Source organism: Bos indicus, chromosome 2, assembly GCF_029378745.1.
Source record: "Bos indicus isolate NIAB-ARS_2022 breed Sahiwal x Tharparkar chromosome 2, NIAB-ARS_B.indTharparkar_mat_pri_1.0, whole genome shotgun sequence".
NCBI lineage: Eukaryota > Metazoa > Chordata > Mammalia > Artiodactyla > Bovidae > Bos > Bos indicus.
The window spans coordinates 23569306-23576781 of record NC_091761.1 but is presented as its reverse complement, the minus strand read 5'-3'; the positions used below and the strand labels follow the sequence as shown (position 1 = coordinate 23576781).

The window sequence follows — 7476 nt, the reverse complement described above, 5'->3', positions numbered from 1 at the left end:
ACAGTAATAAAAGAGATGTCAGAATGGAGAAAAGACAGTTTCTTCAGCAAGTTGTATTGGAAAGTCTGGGCATCCACATATAAGTCAATGAACTTCGAACAATCCCTCACACTATACACAAAAACAAATTCAGAATGGCTTAAAGACTTAAATATAAGATATGACACCATAAAATTCCTAGAAGAGAACAGAGGGAAAGCATTCTCTGACATAAATTGTAGCAATGTTTTCTTAGGTCAGCCTCCCAAGGCAATAGAAAAAGCTAAAATAAACAAATAAGACATAATCAAACTTACAAGCTTTTGCATAGCAAAAGAAACTATAAACAAAATGAAACCTAAGGAATAGAAAATACTTGCAAATGATGCAACTAACAAGGGCTTAATTTCCAAAATATTCAAACCGCTCCAACAACTCAAAAACAACCAACCAACCTGATTTAAAAAAATGGGCAAAAGACCTAAATAGACATTTCTCCAAAGAAGACATACAGATGGCCAACAGACACATGAAAAGATGTTTAGCATCACTAATTATTTGAGAAATGCAAATCAAAGCTACAATGAGGTACCACCTCATACCAATCAGAATGGTCATCATCCCAAGATCTACAAATAACAAATGCTAGAGAGGGTATGGAGGAAAGGGAACCCTTACACACTGTTGATGGGAATGTAAATTGGTACAGTCACTATGGAAAACAGTATAGAGGTTCCTTAAAAACTAAAAATAGAACTACCATATGATCTTCCCTGGTGGCTCAGAGGTTAAAGCGTCTGCCTCCAATGCAGGAGACCAGGGTTCGATCCCTGGGTCGAGAAGGAAATGGTAACCCACTCCAGTATTCTTGCCTGGAGAATCCCATGGACGGAGAAGCCTGGTGGGCTACAGTCCATGGGGTCACAAAGAGTTGGACACAACTGAGCGACTTCACTTCACTTCACCATATGGTCTAGCAATCCCACTTCTGGGCATATATCCAGAAAAGATGAAAGCTCTAATTAGAAAAGATAACACACACCCCAAAGTTCATGGCAACACTATTTACAATAGCCAAGACATGGAGACAACCTAAATGTCCATTGACAGATGAATGGAGAAAACAGATGTGATATATATGTGTGTGTGTGTTAACAGACTACTGCTGCTGCTACTGCTAAGTCACTTCAGTCGTGTCCGACTCTGTGTGACCCCAGAGATGGCAGCCCACCAGGCTCCCCCGTCCCTGGGATTCTTCAGGCAAGAACAGTGGAGTGGGTTGCCATTTCCTTCTCCAATGCATGAAAGTGAAAAGTGAAAGTGAAGTCGCTCAGTCGTGTCTGACTCTTAGCGACCCCATGAACTGCAGCCTACCAGGTTCCTCCTACTCAGGCATAAAACAGACTACTACTCAGGCTTAAAAAAAGAATACCATTTGCAGCAACACAGATGCACCTAGAGATCATACTACATGAAGTCAGTCAGATAAAGACAAATATCATATGATATCACTTACATGTGGAATCTAAAAGTGATACAAATGAACTTATTTACAAAACAGAGACAGACTCAAAGACATAGCAAACAAACATGGCTACCAATGGGGAACCAGGGTTGAGGGGATACACTGGGAGTTTGGGATTAACAGATGCACACTAATATACAGAAAATAGATAAACAACAAAGACTGTATAGCACAGGGAACTATATTCAATATCTTGGTAACAGACTATAATGGAAAAGAAAAAATATAGACTTATACATGTATATGCATAACTGAATCATTTTGTGTACACCTAAAACTAATACTGTAAATCAACTATACCTCTATTTTTAAAAAGGTGTGAAAAAGCAAAATGCAAAGGAGGTAGTAACTTCTTATATCAGAGAAAAATAAAACCATGTTAAATACAATATAATATAATCAAATCCAGACTTGTTACTCTGAGCACCCATTCAGCCTCATCTCACACTTCATCTTCTCTGTACTCAGTCCAAGTTAGTGAGACCAACCTGCTTTCCTTCCTTTCTGCCTCAGGGCTTCTGCACTAGCTGTTACCTTTGCCTGAAACTGTCTTCCTCCAGCCTTCACCAGCCTGACTTTCACATCATTCAGGTCTCAGTTCATGCATCCCTCCCTCCAAGCAGGCCTCCCTGACCACTCTTCAAATGTTCTTCTACACTCCACACCTCGCCAGCCAGCTGATTCTCAACAGATAACCTTGCTTCAACAACTGGCCTCACGTTTTAAAATGATCTTTTTTATTGTCTCTTCATTGCTTATCTTCTCCACTAGAATGTAAATGTCCTAGACCAGGTATCTGATCTATTCTGTTCACTGATATTTCTCTAGCACCAAGAAAGGTGTCTGGCATGTCATAAGTATGAAAGAAATATTTGTTGCATAAAAGAATAATCCTATTCCAGTGTTAGATTTAGCAAGATAGGACAACACACTAAAGCATTTATAAAGGAATTTATGTAACGATTTAACCCAAATGCATTTTTCTGTCTTATTAGAAAACCTGATTAAGCAGAATGTCCCAAGCATCTTCTATTACCAATACGTTACCTCAGTGGACACTATTCTGTCCACCCTCCTCCCTGTGGTGCTCTGTCGGTCCTTGAGTGCCCTTCCCTGCACACAGAGATGCACAATACTCTGCAAGAGCCCACAGAGACACCTGCGCTGCCATGGCCATGGCCATCGTATGTACAGTATACCATGAGCATCATGCTTATTACATGCTTGTATCTGTATGCCACTCACCTCTTAGATATTAAAGATCTGTAGGATGAGACAGGAGCCAGGATTCTTCCTCAGGGAAACATATAGTGAAGACTGGCTCAGCTCCTGGGCCATTTTATCTTTTATCTCTGGTCCTCACCATGCATTTATTTCCACTTGGTTGCTGTCATGGGCACAATCTTGGCAGGTGAGAGGCAGATATACTTCTACATATATATGTGGAAAAAAATTATTGTCCCAGTATATGAGGATCTGAGTGAAATAATCAGAATGGTGTGAATGTGGTTTTACACATGGTAAGCTGGGAGTAATTGACTGAGGTCCTGTATCTGACAGGATGGGGGCAGAGTCAAGTCAGAAGGGGCAGAAAGAAGAAAGGAGAGAGCAGTCTGGCCGACCTTTAAGAACAAGGAGGGCAAAGGTCTCAAGGGGCAATAGAAGGAAAGACATAAACTGTTGAGGGCAGGAGTGCCTACTTAAGGGAGCAGGGAGGGAGCTTGGCCTGAGGGAGGAAGGCTGTTTCCACAACTGCTATGAAGGGGAGGAGGTCAGGAGAGGAACCCTGCCAGGTGCTACCGCCCGGAGGGCCTGCTGGCCTGAACCTGAAAAGCAGACAAAGGAGTCTGCTCCCCTCCAGGGACAGGAGAGTGAAGGGAGAGCTCAGACCCGGCACAGGAGTCAGTACAGAGCTGGCCAGAAGAGCAAGATGGCTGGGGAGAGCTGGTGGGCTGTTGGCCATCTGGATAGGAGTGATGGTGTAAGGTGGCCAGCCCATCCCTGAGGGGAGGGTGCCACAGAAGGTAAACAGGGAAGCCCAGACCCCAAGGACCCATCTGAGAAGAGCCCTCTCTGACACCTCCTTGGATTCAAGGGGAAGGAATTACTTGCCTCCTAGTCGGAGAAGGTGATGGCATCCCACTCCAGTACTCTTGCCTGGAAAATCCCATGGGCGGAGGATCCTGGTAGGCTGCAGTCCATGGGGTCACTAAGAGTCAGACACGACTGAGCGACTTCACTTTCACTTCTCACTTTCATGCATTGGAGAAGGCAATGGCAGGCAACCCACTCCAGTGTTCTTGCCTGGAGAATCCCAGGGACGGGGGAGCCTGGTGGGCTGCCATCTCTGGGGTAGCACAGAGTTGGACACGACTGAAGTGACTTAGCAGCAGCAGTAGTTTGAGGGAGATCTGCACTGGGGAAGGAAATGGCAACCCACTCCAGTATTCATGCCTGGAAAATCCCATGGACTGAGAAGCCTGGTGGGCTACAATCCATGGGGTCGCAAAGAGTCGGACACGACTGAATGACTGAACGACTGTGTGTGTGTGTGTGTGTGTGTGTGTGTGTGTGTGTGTGTGTGTGTGTGCGCGCGCGCACTGGGGACCACAGCCTCAGAGCCTCTCACATGGGCCAGGCGTGACTGCCCATAGCTGGTCACTCCCTTGCTAGATGGCATCTTTGTGCTGGTCACTCTGCAACTCAGACCCTAGGAAGGACATCTGCCTCTGGGTCGCTCTGTTTACAGCTTGATACAGAAATACTACTAATGTTACTATATTTTATATATATAATGTATATAAATAACATATTTAATACAATCAATAAATACCTGACACAGGGTCACTGGGTATGCACTGTCTACACCTTTATCCAGACCAGACTCTCACATTGGTCAGCTGTCCCACTGACCTGCCCAATAGGACAGGCCCAAAGCCTGGGAGGTGCCCTTAAAAGGGTTGGTCTTGTTAAGACACATTACCAGGTTATATGTGAGTTCTTTGGACTACTCTTGCAAATTTTCTTAAAATTTGAAATTACTTCAAACTAAACACTGAGGAGAAAAAAAAAAAAAAAAAAAACCTGAGGGTAGTTACAGAAACCTTGGCTTGCTACCTCATTTTTCCTTCCTGAGCTTCCCCGTGTGAGTTGACATCCTGAGGGAGATTCATCAGCTTTCAGTTGGGTCCTTGTCTCATCCCTGTAGGTGAGGAACTGTATAAACATAATTCTTGCAAATAAGTTCTGAAGACCTGTACTTAGAATTAGTCTCGAGGAAAGTGGTGGTCCTGGGAAATTTGGAATGTGGATTCCCAAGGGGAAGCCTGGCATTCTTGGTTTGCATCCACCAGCGTAGGCTGATGAGTGAACCCTAAGTGGGGCCTTCCCAGGGCAGGGGCTGGGGGGGGGTGCTGTATCAGAGTCAGGGCAGGTGTAGAGAAGGACTTGCTCTGCCCACCTGCTCTGATCCAGGTGCCTTCTAAAGCAGCATGTTCTCCTCACTTCATCCCTGAATTACAAATCATTGTTTTAACAAGCCAGTTGCTAATAGGAATGTGTCATAACCCTGGGTTTGCTGGGATGGGAAAAACAAAAAAAGATGAGAAGCTCTGCTTTGGAGTGATCAGGTATTTTCCCACTGGCTGGCATTGTAGGAAAGTTGCCTGGCCTGCTCCAGGCAGGCCAACCTGCTCCAGCAGGGCCCCAAAGCCTAGGGTATAATTTTTGGCTTCATCCCTGCTGTGGCAGTTGGATAATACAGCCTATATCTTTTAACCTTAGTTTTTGCCAACTTTCACTGAGAATAGCAATGAATAAACAGTCACCCACTGTCAAAAATGACACACAAGACTTAAGTCTGCAGAAGAACAGAAAGACTAACTGGATGGCTTTTGGTGATGATAAATGCAAAATTCTCCACATTGGCCCATGAAACCACCTGCACATCTACAGAGAAGGAAGTTCAGTGAAGAGGGCTGAGAGGTTTAATTAATTCACTAGAAGTTCAAGTATCAGCAATGTGGCTTTTTTTTAAATTGTGGACTTCAATCTAGAGAGCTGTCTAGAAGAGACCTGAGAAATTGTTGAAGAAAATGGGGATATTTAGGCTGAACCAGAATAGATGTGGGGGTGAAGAGAGGGCCATGATAGTATCTTCAAGTATTTGAAGAACTGTCCTAAAAGAACTAAACGTGTTTGTTGTGGCTTCAGAGCTCAGAGATAGGATGCTAGGATAAATGGGGTGAAAAACAGAGGGGCAAACACTTGGGCTCAAAATGATAAGGAAATGTCTAGTAGTCATAAATGTTGAAAAATGCAAGGGGTTGACCTTGGAGGTAATGAGTTCCTTATTGCTGGATGCATTCAAACAATGAGGGGCCAGTATCTGTAGTCAAGCTTTGATGGCATTATGCCCCTGGAGATAGTTAAGGGAACTTCTGAACTCTCCTGCAAACCCAGGAAAGCACCTGTAGCATATTAAATATTGCATTCCATGGGTCAGTGGGTACAGACGAGGGTAGGGTTATCAAGTTAACTCTTCTTTGGCTTTGAGAAAGCATTCTGTAGCTGCAGTGACCAGCAGAGCTAATGGAGTCCGGGCTCTGCTACTGCTAATGTTACATCTTCTAACATTATTGTGCAGCCATCTCAGAGAGAAAGAATGGGCCTCGTTGCAAAGCCAGATTTGGATTGCAAAGTTAAACTGAAGTTATCTTTGAGTACAATTAAAAGGGATACGTCAAAATTAAAACCATTGTTAAAATTAATCAAAGATTTAGAAAGGGAGAATGAACTCCAGAGCTGGAAATTACTGATTTAAACAATTGTTCTCACATTTTAAACTACATAATGAGCTAAAAATTATGAAGCCTCAGAGTATAGCTGTAAAGAGTAGTCTTAAAACCAAAGTCAGAATGAAATGTTTTAGCTTTCAAAACTAAAAAGCAGAACAATTACTCCCTACAAAATGGTATAGGAAGAGGTTTCTGACCCCTGCTAATTATTTTATTATTCTTCAGAGGGGCATACTGGCAGCATTTCCCAGGCTTCCTAGTAATTACATTCCATTCAATATCTGAAGAATTACAATAATTCTACATGGAATATACTTGTGCCCTTCGGATGCAAAGCCTTTGGAGAAGTGAAAAAACAACTTAAAGTAAATTAGCAGGAAAATTATCGTAGTTACTGTTTATTTCAGGGCTCCATATATCAGAGGCTAATTATACATTGTATGTTACGTTTTCTTGGAGGTATTTGTAATATATTTCTCGTGCTGATCAACGGATGTGCTGGTTTTCAGGATCCTTTATGAAAGTGAAGTTCAAACTTTTCCGATTACTTCTTTGTGTATGAGAAATTACCCACTGCAGACACATGTCCCTTCATGCTTGCCAGAGTCCTCAAAGCAGTAATATTCAGCGAGGCATTATGAACGTTCACCTGTGTGTACTTGTAAAACTTCAACTCTTCTATGAGAAAAATTCCCTCCCAAAAAAGTTTATTTTTTTAACACTGTGTCAGTTTTCTCAGAGTCATCTTCTAATTTTGGCAAGCCGAGGTTTCAGTGAGAGAAGAAAGTAAGGACTGGAGTTAAATAGCCACTCAGAGATTAGAAAGTCTCTTTTCCTGGCCAGAACCTTATCAATTTTCTGCTCGTATTAGAATTAATCCACCATCTCTGAGGGACAACCTTGAGAAAAGTATCCCTGAGATGTTACACAGAGACTGAGGGTCCCAGTTACCCTCAGAATGGCAGGAGCAAGAAACAGTGGCTCAGAAACAGTGCTTTAGCCTCGTGTCTTTCCTCAGGTTTCTGTCCATTTCTTTCCTCCTTTCTTTGTTTTTAACTCAGTTGAGTGCAGTTCAATAGGTTTCCTTATAAGTTTTTATGGTAGCCAAAATTTAGGCATTAAGATTACTTAATGACAAAATTAACAAAGGTTAAATAAATTATGATCCATCCACAT

General features: G+C 42.8%; 1 protein-coding gene across 8 annotated transcripts in view; it reads left to right on the top strand.

Annotated features, from left to right (window-relative positions):
* The window catches only part of RAPGEF4 (Rap guanine nucleotide exchange factor 4), a 333429-nt gene that overhangs the window by 320776 nt on the left and 5177 nt on the right, over positions 1-7476 (top strand). The gene's annotated exons all lie outside the window — the stretch shown is intronic.